The sequence below is a fragment of the Silene latifolia genome, chromosome Y, assembly GCF_048544455.1.
Source record: "Silene latifolia isolate original U9 population chromosome Y, ASM4854445v1, whole genome shotgun sequence".
Taxonomy (NCBI): Eukaryota; Viridiplantae; Streptophyta; class Magnoliopsida; order Caryophyllales; family Caryophyllaceae; genus Silene; species Silene latifolia.
The window spans coordinates 386703186-386714062 of record NC_133538.1 but is presented as its reverse complement, the minus strand read 5'-3'; the positions used below and the strand labels follow the sequence as shown (position 1 = coordinate 386714062).

The window sequence follows — 10877 nt, the reverse complement described above, 5'->3', positions numbered from 1 at the left end:
ACCGGAGATAGCTTGCCAAAGTGGTTCGGCATCAAATTCCAACGGTTTCTTTGTGAATAAGTCATGGTTCTTGAGCCCAAACACTTCACCAAAATCACTTTTATTTATTGTTCTAGTCTTGTTTTCGAGACGCAATTCTACATAATCTCGAGTCTCAATTTTATACTCCCTCAAGGAACTAATTAATTCCAATGTCAAAGAGGGGTATGTCAATTCATTCATTTCAAAGAGGGTTGATAATCCCATGGACTCGAAGAATGCCTTTGTTTGCTCAAGGACACCCAATTTACTCAAAGCATCTTGACATACAAATTTTGTAGCTAGAATCTTTTTCTTGGCTAGGGATTCGAATGCAAGCCTATGCTTATCGGACATGAAAGTTATCTCCGGATAATTCTTCAATTGTTCCACCTCCGGAATAGAAGTAGTAGCTTCCTCGATAGCTAGCATTGACGGTTGATGGAGCTTGCTCCCTTTGTTGAACCAAGACCATTGCTTTGGATGCTAGATCGTGTTATCTTTTGGACAATGTTGGTGTTTTTGTTGCCTTGATGCCTCCCTTGGTCCTTACCATTGCTATCCTCCTTTCAAATTAGTATCAACAAACCAAGTAAATGCTTGAATGCTCCTTTATTCCTCAAGTTTCAATTGAATGCCCAATCAATTTGGGGATTTTCGGATTTCTCCTAACCCTAGAGAAATTGATTGATTTTGTGAAGAAATTGTTGTTTGAATGGTCTTATGTTGATGAAGGAGTGATTTGTTTTTGATTTGATTATGGTGAATTTGGATAAGAGATTGTTGTTTTTGGATAAGGGTTTGAAGGTTGAAGTGAGGGAAAAATATTGTGTTTGTGTTTGGATGAAATGAAATAAAATGAAGAAGAGGTGTTGGTCCCGTGTTTTGGTGATATAGCAGGTCGGGACGGGCGGATTATGGGCAAGTCGGGCGGATTGCTGCTTGGCTCGCTCGACTTGTTCCTGAGACGGGCTGATTTCTTTCCAGTGAAAAATAAAACAATTGAGAACTCTTCCAGTCCCCACGACTTGAGCTGAGGTCGGGCGACTTTAGCAGTGGCTCGCTCGACTTGAGGTCGTCTCGGGCAGATTTCTTTCCAGAGCAGATTTCCACTTTGTACTCCTTTCCCAGTCCTCACGAGCTCAGGCCTGTTCGTGGGGATTTTTGTCCCGCATCAATCCTTCTTCTTTTCTTCGTCATTTCTTCTTGGATAGCATTACAAAGGCTTGGTTTAGCCTAGGCATGTGCTTCCCCACACTTGATCATCAAACACTACACATTTAAAGCACATTAAAATCCCTCCCTCAGTTGCTCTCATGTTACACAAATTCGTCAACCAAAGCATGTAAAATGCAATGCAAAAATGAGAAATGTGCAAGTTAAAAGAAATGCAAGTTAAAGGGTTAGAATATTTACAAGTGGTGGTTTAGGGAGGACTCCACCAAACTCTCCTTCTTTTGAGAGGTGTCAAGAGGGAAAAGCCAATGTGTTGTTGATGTTGCTCAACACCTTATAGAAGTAGTCAAAGTCTTGTTTATTTTCATGGTAAAGGTCTTGTATAGACCCTTGCACATTGTTGTCTTCGTTGTTGTAATCTGAGTCAAAGTGTTGACAAGGATCCATCAAGCCTTGGTCTAGAATCATAGCATTCCCAATGTAGGGATTAACCAATCCTTCAAATTTATCATCCCATAGACCATATACTTCATTTACTTTCTCCCCTATGTTGGGTGGATCACGAGTTGACAAGAGCTACTCTCCTTCCTTGTTATCATGGCCAATGAGGCCTCTATCTTTACTTGTCATGAGTGAGCTTTTGCAAGCTCTCATTTTTATTGTGAAAAATTCCATGCTCTCCGAATAGAGCCATTTCAACATCATTGATATCTTTCTTCAAATTGGGCGGTGTGTCTTTTCCCTTCTCTTTGAGATTCCCATCTTTCACTTGTTCTTTGAATGGAGATTCCATCTTCTTCTTGTCACCCTTCCGAGTATAGTGATCAACCATAAATCATGGCTCAAACAAGTTGGGAGCTCTCATAGTCTTATCAAGGTTGAAGGTAATTGCTTCATCACCAACTTCAAGTGTGAGCTCTCCATGTTTCACATCGATAACTGCTCTGGTGGTGTGTAGGAATGGTCTTCCTAGAATGATTGGAATATTGGAATCCTCCTCCATATCAACAATGACAAAGTCCACCGGTATGAATAACTTTCCAACTCTCACAGGCACATCTTCCCATACCCCTAGTGGTTTCTTTATTGAACGATCCGCCATTTGTAAGTTCATGTTGGTGCACTTGAGTTCTCCCGCTCCTAGTCTTTCACACACCGAATATGGCATGACACTCACACTTGCACCTAGATCACATAGTGCCTTGTTGATTGTGATATCACCAATGGTACAAGGAATGGAGAATCTCCCCGGATCTTTGAGCTTTGGAGGGGAATTTCCTTGAAGAATTGCACTACTCACTTTTGTGAAGGCAATGGTTTCCAATCTTCGGATGGACTTCTTCTTGGTAAGGATGTCTTTCATGTACTTTGCATAGGCCGGAACATGGTGGATTAGTTCCGTTAATGGTATAGAAACCTTCAAGTTCTTCACAATCTCCATGAACTTTCCAAGTTGCTCATCAAACTTAGGCTTAGCTTGGCGACTTGGGAATGGAAGTCTAATCACAATAGGCTCTTTCTCAATTTCTTTAGCCTTCTCTTCATTTCTCTTCTTGGATAAGTCATTGGTAGTTGTCTCTACCACCTTAGGATTTCTCCTTAGTGGTTCAATCACATTACTTTGCTTGTCATTCTCCTCAATAATACCTTCTTCACTTGGTATCTTTGGTCCCTCATATCTTGTACCACTCCTCAAGTGGATAGCATTTATGGTCTCATGTCTTGTGGGAGGATTACCTTAAGGAGGTAATTGGCCCTTTTGTCTTTGGGAGCTAGAAGAGGCCAATTGAGACAATTGAGTCTCCAACATTTTTGTGTGAGCAAGGATATTGTTGATGGTGGTGTCTTTGGCTTGGCTATCCCTTTGCATTTGAGCAAAGAAATCTTGTTGGCTCTTTTGCATTTGGAGGACCACTTTTTGGACATCAAAAGCTTGGTCATTGGGTTTATTGTAATATGGTCTTCGAGTAGGATTTCTCATTGGAGGTGGTGTGTATGTGGGTTGAGGGTTTTGGACATTTTGGCTTTTGTATGAGAGGTTTGGATGGAATTTGGTATTCTCATTGTAATAGTTGGAAGGGGTCCCATTCTTATAGGCTTGGAAAGCATTTACTTGTTCATTTGTTCCCCTGCGTTCATGTTGATCATGTCCCAAGGTTCCATAACTCTCACACACTCCATTTGGGATTGAGGATGATGCTATCATAGCATTGACATGTTGTTTGGGTATTTGGGAAGCTTCATCAAGCTTTGCCATGCCCTTCTCAAACTTCAAGTTTATGGTGTCGATATGAGCACTTAGTTGAGCACCCAATTCTGTGATGGAATCCACCTCATGCTTCCCTCCTCTAGTGGCTTTTCGTGGCCTACTATATTGGGAATTATGGACCGCTATTTCTTCGATTTTCGCCCATGTTTGGTTGTCATCAACCTTAGTGAACCTCCCATTGGAGCCCATATTAAGCACATTTCGTGAGTCTTCATACAAGTCATTCCAAAACTGTTGAACAAGGAACCACTCGCTAAGTCCATGGTGAGGACAAGAGCAACAAGTATCCTTAAATCTCTCTCATGCTTCATATAATTGTTCCTCATCCCTTTACTTGAACCCGGTGATTTGGGCTCTCAACATGTTGGTCTTCTCCGGAGGATAGAAATTCTTGTAGAAAGCAAGTGTTAACTTCTTCCACGAATCAATTCCAAGGGTGGCCTTGTCTAGGCTTTTTAACCATTGTTTTGCGGCTCCGATCAAGGAAAAAGAAAATAACACCCATTGAATTTGATCTTGAGTCGCTCCGGTTTGAGAGATTGCATCACGATAGTCAAAAAACGTTTCCATGTGTAGATGAGGATCTTCACTAGGCATCCCTCCAAATTGACTTCTCTCAACTAATTTTATGAATGCGGATTTGGCAATAAATTACCGGTTAGATGTGGTGGTGTAGGAGTAAAATTTGGTAGGTTCTTCTTGGTTGGTACGGAATGAGATGAAAATTTAGGCATTGTGGGTTGATTTTGTGGTTGGTTTTGAATTGGGTTCTACTCTCCTTCTCTTGCAAAAGGGTTGGTAAACTCAACACTATCCGATTGGACAACGCCGATATCCACAAGTTCTCCAATACCCACACTTGTGATCTCCAAGACATGCAAAACGCAAACAACTAGAAAACAATTAAAACTACCTTGAGGAGTTTGACTTCCCCAAGGTTCAGAAAGACACAAATGATAACAATTCAATTGAACATCGTCCCCGGCAACGGCGCCATTTTTTATTTAGTCCAAACTTTGTCGTCTAAGCTAGCAAACCAAAACAATATTTATAATCTAAACAAACTACTCTTAGTAGAGTGGTAAGTAAAGGTCGGATCCCAAACGACGGGTATTGAATTAAGTTATCGGTTATAGAAAGGTATGTCTAAGGGTGTCACAAATTGGGTTGAGTTTTGAGGTAACAAACTACACTACTTAACAATGAAATGTAATGAAATGAAAGTAAAACAAGCAATTAAAGTAGGGGTTTGTAAACAATAGGTAAAGGCACTACGGTGTCATGGGTTCATAGGGGATTTCATGGTGGTGATCATACAAACATGTTTATATAGTTGCAAGCAAATTATTGTTGTAGTGGAATCGAGTTAGTTTATATCTTATAATTCCTAGGAAGATTTGCGTCCCGAAGCCGAGTCGGTCAAGACTGTACAACACCTACAAGTCGACTTAGTTTCTTCCTAGTCACTTTTATGCATGGTCTAACAAGACTCGAGTTAGTTTATATCTTACAAGTCTTGTTGAATAGATAAGAGATGTATGCATCCAAGGTTCTTAATCAAGCAATTTATCAAGCATAACATGTGCATAAGTTGACACTACAACAAACAAGCAATCTAATAAAAACATATTAGATTAAGTATGAATCTACCCTCATATTATAGTTCCCCTAATCCCCCATTAATCCTAGCTAGAAGACTACTCACTCATGACAATGGTAAACATGCTAATAAAGGTATCAATCATATTAGCAAGGTTAAACATGGTAAATGAGCAAAGTAATAACTAATTAAGTAAGGGTAAAAGGGATTATACCAACTTAAGGATGATCCAAATAATAATAGAAGAACACTTGATGAATGATGAAGAGTTGTCAAGTCTTTAATAAACCCAAATAGTCTTCAAATTACCCAACTAAAACTTCGAACACTTGAAGGATTAAAGAGAAATTAAGATTTGATTAATATTGAATTAAGTGATTATAACTTGATTAGTAATGGCTAAACTTGATTAATACTAAATTAGAACTTGGTGATTAATCCCCTAACACAATAGGGTATTTATACTAAGTACAAGTATTAGGGTAACTAAGGGCTTAAATGATGATTAAGTCCCTAAGAAGAAGATTAGTGCCTTGCAAGTCTCATAAGGAGCCGCCCAGATTGAGGTTGAAGCAAACCCGTGCTGCCCAGGGATGCACTCGACCTGAAGGTGAGATGCCCGGATTAAGGCTTGAGAAGCCCGGATTCAGGAATGAGATGCCCGACTTGGGCTCGGGATGCCCGGATCCTTGCTCGGCTCTCCTTCTTCCTCTTTTGACTGCCTAAGGATCTGTGGGGATCGTTGGGAGGTCATGGGGCTCTTTATCATTGCCCATTATACTTCATTTATTCACTTAGGCCTTTAGTAATGGTCTCCTCTTTGATGCTTGGTCATTAGACGCACTCCATTTAGCTCTACTTTGCTTCATAAATGCAAGGCTAGCAAACCTCTCCTACCAAGGACACAAAACCTCAAAGAATATGCAAAGTAGGTAACTAAAGATAAGAAACGACCCTAATAACACTAGAAAGCATAGGATTGAGGCTGATTCGGGGACTATATGTGCACAAATATGGGTCACGTCACTTGTAACGCCTCCATGTGTTGGGAATGCCTAGAGGAAAGGGTTCCGTCTTATGGGGGTGTTACAATATGGTATCATAGCAACGGTTTCGGAGCCTAAACCAATAAACCAATGAACTAGGGTGAGTCAAGCTAAAAATAACCCGGTTTGAGTCATAGAGAACTTGTGACAAGCTTGGGAGACGTCCCAAGGTTGTGCCCTTGTCCTCTTAACTTAAGTCGGTCACTACGCATGGGTAATGGGGCGTATTTGGTGCATGTGATTTTTGTATATTCCTTGTTTGGTGTTGTGGATTTATTAAATGCTTAGTGATATCTTACATGATAACATGGTTGATGGTAGTAAAAACTTAAGAAGGATGTGTTGGATGTATAGATGTAAGCATACATGCTAGTATCGTCATATCTAAGTTGTATGTTGTATATATACCTCTACTTTCCTCTGCACTTGCATTTAGGAATATGTAAATAGGGTTATATATGGACTTGTGTGAGTTGGTATGGATAAATAGCTCATATGATGTGTACTTGTTCAAGTGGAAAAAGGGACTCGGCCGACTAGAAGGCACTTGACCGATTGCCCCTGCCACTAGACCGAGTGTATCCCTTTCCAAACTCTATAAACCTTCTGTAAGTTGTGACACTCGACCAAGTGTGTATCACTCGACCGAGTGATAGGACCACTCGACCGAGTGGACCATGGAGGGATTTCTGGAAACATTCTGTAAGTTGAGGTACTCGACCGAGTGGGACACCACTCGACCAAGTGGGCTCACCACTCGACCGTGTGGGCTCACCACTCGACCGTGTGGGCTCACCACTCGACCGAGTGGACCTGTATGGTGTTCAATACCCTTTGTCTCCTATTTTGGAGCATGTATTGACGTTTGTTACAATTATTGAAGAGACATAATGCCGAGAACCCGCGAAAGGACTTCTTCACCTTAATCTCACATGTCCGAGGAAGAAATGGAGTGGCTCATTGCTCAAAATGAGGCCTTCACCGAGGCCCTTAGAAATGTTACTAGGGAGAGATATGCGGCGGTGGATGCCTCCCCCGTGAGCACCGCCATCTCGCGACACCGCCCCATCAAATACCTTGGGGGTGGGGGAGCCTTGTCTCTTTAGTGATTGGATAAGGGAAATGGAAAACGTGTTTGCAATGGTAAGATGCCCCGTAGAGCTTAAAGTGGAACAAGCTGCCTTCTACTTGGGAGGTCTTGCGAGCGGATGGTGGTATAAAGAAAGGGACGCAATGAGAGACTTCTATGAGGAGAGAGGCGAGGCCGCCATCCCTTGGAACGACTTCAAGGTATAAATGGGAAATGAATTTATTCCGAAGCATGTGAGATGCAAACTCCGGGCGAAGTTCGACCGCTTTGTTATGACCGATGCTATAACGGTCCAAGATTACTACATCTGTTTCAACGAGCTAGCTACTTATGTGGAAGACCTCCACCTTAGCCAATCACACTTGGCTCTCAAATTTGAGGGAGGATTGACCGTCAAGATCCTAGAGAAGCTCCCACCCGGAGAAGTGTCAAGTGTGAAGAAGGTCTATGCTAGGGCCGGAAACACGGAGAGGCTACTCAGCATGACTAAGGAAGCTAAGGAGAGATCCGGGGAGAAAACAAAGACCGAAAGTGAAGGTGGAGGAAATCAACCCAAGAAGTCTAACTTCAATCAAGCTAGGTCCTATTCGGGAGGACCACCTACAAGTGGTTATGGAAGATCAGGTGGCTACGGAGATAGAGCCGCGAGTGAAGGAGGAGGATTAAGGTGCTACAATTGTGGTGGCCTCGGCCACAAGAAAGTGGAGTATACTAGCACCCTAAAAGGGCCCAACCGGAGGTTCGGGCAAGGAAACTCCTACTCTACTCCTTCTCAAAGCGGGACCAACAATCGGAATTCGGGGGCATGGAGCAACCCGAGGAATGCTAACTCCACTTTCAATGGTGGCAACAACCGGGGAAATTTCAACCGGGGAACTCCATCTAGAGTAACAAGCTTCATGGGCAGCAATGCTTCGGGGAGTAGGCCAACCCAATCGGCAAGCACAGTACAATGTGAACCCAACTCTAGTGGCAAACTCTTTGCCAGGGATAAGAAGAGCACCGAAGAGGATGCCCACGTTGTCTCCGGTACATTCCTTATAAATTCTCATCCTTGTTTCGTTTTAATTTACTCGGGGGCCACTCATTTTTGTGTGTCTAAGAGTCATTTGTCGACCCTAGGATTGGGGGATGGATAACTAGCCAATGACGATGTGTCCTTACCTTCGGGAGAGTCCATCATATGTTCAAATGTGTATAAGGAGGTGTTGGTCATAGTACATGAAACAAACTTTCCGGTAAACCTCTTTGAATTTCCTTAAGTGGGATTTGAAGTAATCCTTGGGATGGATTGGCTAAGTATACACAAAGCCAATATAGATTGCTATCAAAAAAAAATCTCTTTGAAAGGACCCAAAGGTGCTAGAGTGTCATACAAAGGTTACTTAGTCAAACCAAAAGTGAAACTAGTTTTGGTCATGACCTTGAAAACATGTTTGAAGAAGGGTTGTCCTATGCTCTTGTGTCATGTATGGGACACTAGTTGTAATACCCCTAATTTCCATAACATATTTCCTTATTTTATTTTCCCATATTTCCTTTTTTTTTCCGGGAAAAATCCCACTTTTATTTTATGGGCTAATCTAGCTCGAAATTTGGTGGAAACCCACTTTGTTCTTGGGTTCCACGTGAGTTTGGAGTATATGGGTAAGTTTTGGGCCTAAGCTTGGAATAAACCCATAGCTTCTCTATAAATTAGAAGGGAAATCAAACCCTTGCTTTTCTTTTCTCTTATTTCTCACAAAACCCTAAACCTAATTCTCTTCTCTCTTCTCACCCCTGTCCCGTGTGCCTCCACCCTCCCTAGGGTTTCGTGCTGCGCCTTCTTTCTCCTCCCTTCATCATCTTTCGTGCTTAGATCGATCCTACTCCATGGATCTATCTATCTTCTTTGTAAGTTTTATGTTTTTCGCGTAGTTTTTATAGTTTATATATATAGTTAGTATATTTATTAGATTCGTTATATTTGGCACGTGGATGATTCAATAAAGGTGTGGAGACCGCACCTGGAGAAGACGTTTATATCGTTGAAGACGATCTTTAGGATTATTTGCTTAATAAGGTAACTAGGTGTTTTCTTTTAATTGTGTTTATGCCAATTGATGTGATTAATGTGATTTAAGGATTGATTGGTATGATTGGTACATGTTTTATTGTTTATTATCATGTTGATTATGTTTTCGCATGTTTGTATATGTTTTAATGCATTAATTATATATCATATGTTGCTTATGCGTTAAATATGGGTGTCATGAGCGTAATTAGGGTTTACGAATGGAACCCTAGTGGCGGCATGATAGGCGGCCAAGAGTGCTCTCCAAAGTTATAGCTAAAGCTAGTATAACCTTGATGATGATTCGAGTGTTATAGCTGAAGTTAGTACAACTTTGGGTTGTTGCTCTAGTTATGGCTGTTTGAGGTGTAACCTTGGAAATATAAATTCAAGGTTATAGCCGAATCTACTATAACATTGGATACGAGTTAAAGTTATAGCTGAAACTAACGTACCCTGAGATTATGGCTCAAAGTTATTGATGTGTGCATTTTACATAGTCTTTATAGGCCATTTATGCACACATTTCTATGATATTTTAGTAGTAATTTGCTACGAATATGCCCCGAATAGTCTACTTTGGGTTCTCTTGTCATATTTGCAGGTATGAGCCAGAAAGGAGTAAATCAAGCCTAAAACATGTCCCTAGGCATGCATTTAGGAGATGAGTTGAATTGGAGCTTGAGAACTATTGATTTGAGATGCGCGCGGAAGTAAAGAAGCTAGGCGAGCAAAACAAGAACTCCAAATTACGAGTGCTTAATTCAAAGAGCCATATCTCAAGTTCTACAACTGTTATTCAGGTGATTCGAATTGGAGATGAAATCTTATCCTCTTAGCTTTTCAACGCCACAAAAATCGCTTGATTCGGATAAGTAACGAAGAAATGGCAGCCGTTTGAAGTTCAGTGCGCGAAGCAGGAATTACGCGCTGAGAAGTCCTCGATCGAGAGCAATTGTTCTCCATCGAGAGGAATGCTAAGGAATGTCACTCGATCGAGAGCCTTAAGTGCTCGATCGAGCAACAATCTTTGACGGGCTTGGCCTGTTTTGTTATTTAGGTTTAGCAAGTCATTATTTTGTTATAAATAGGCTTGCACGCCAAACACATGACACACACGGACGGGACTGGAGCTCTTCTCCAGTTTCGACCCTTTCTTATTCTGGATCTTGAAACTCTATTATATTCTTAATTCATTTCGGTATTTTCTTCCCCTTCTTTTATGCTTTATTCTTTAATTATGCACTGCTAATTCTCTTGCTAAGACAATAGGGGATCCATGATTTTGTTAGATTAGTAATCAATTTATTTTGACAATGCTCGTATGATTTATGTTGTTGTCGCTACATTTAATTGCTATAGTTTAATTAAGTCGACGCAATTAGATTATAAACCTTAGTAAACCTCGTCCTAGATCGAAAGATTGGATAGGGTGAGACTCGTAGCGATACATTAGGGCACGGTAGTGAGGGCGAAAGCTAAGCTATTTGTGTTTTAGGGCGAATTAAGGACCGAATGGTGACGTTCGTTACCCCTTAGATCTATTGGCTTGACCTTAGACCTAGATTGCTAAACTAATTAATCGCGGTGAACCGACTGTCTTAGCTATCCCTCTACCCTTGCTT

The 10877-nt window shown here is 41.2% G+C and overlaps 1 non-coding gene across 1 annotated transcript; it reads left to right on the top strand.

Moving 5' to 3' along the window:
- The first annotated feature begins 3719 nt into the window (after positions 1-3719).
- LOC141635829 (small nucleolar RNA R71) lies at positions 3720-3826 on the top strand. The gene has a single exon (XR_012540487.1). It is a non-coding gene; the product is annotated as a small nucleolar RNA R71 (small nucleolar RNA).
- The last annotated feature ends 7051 nt before the right edge of the window (positions 3827-10877 follow it).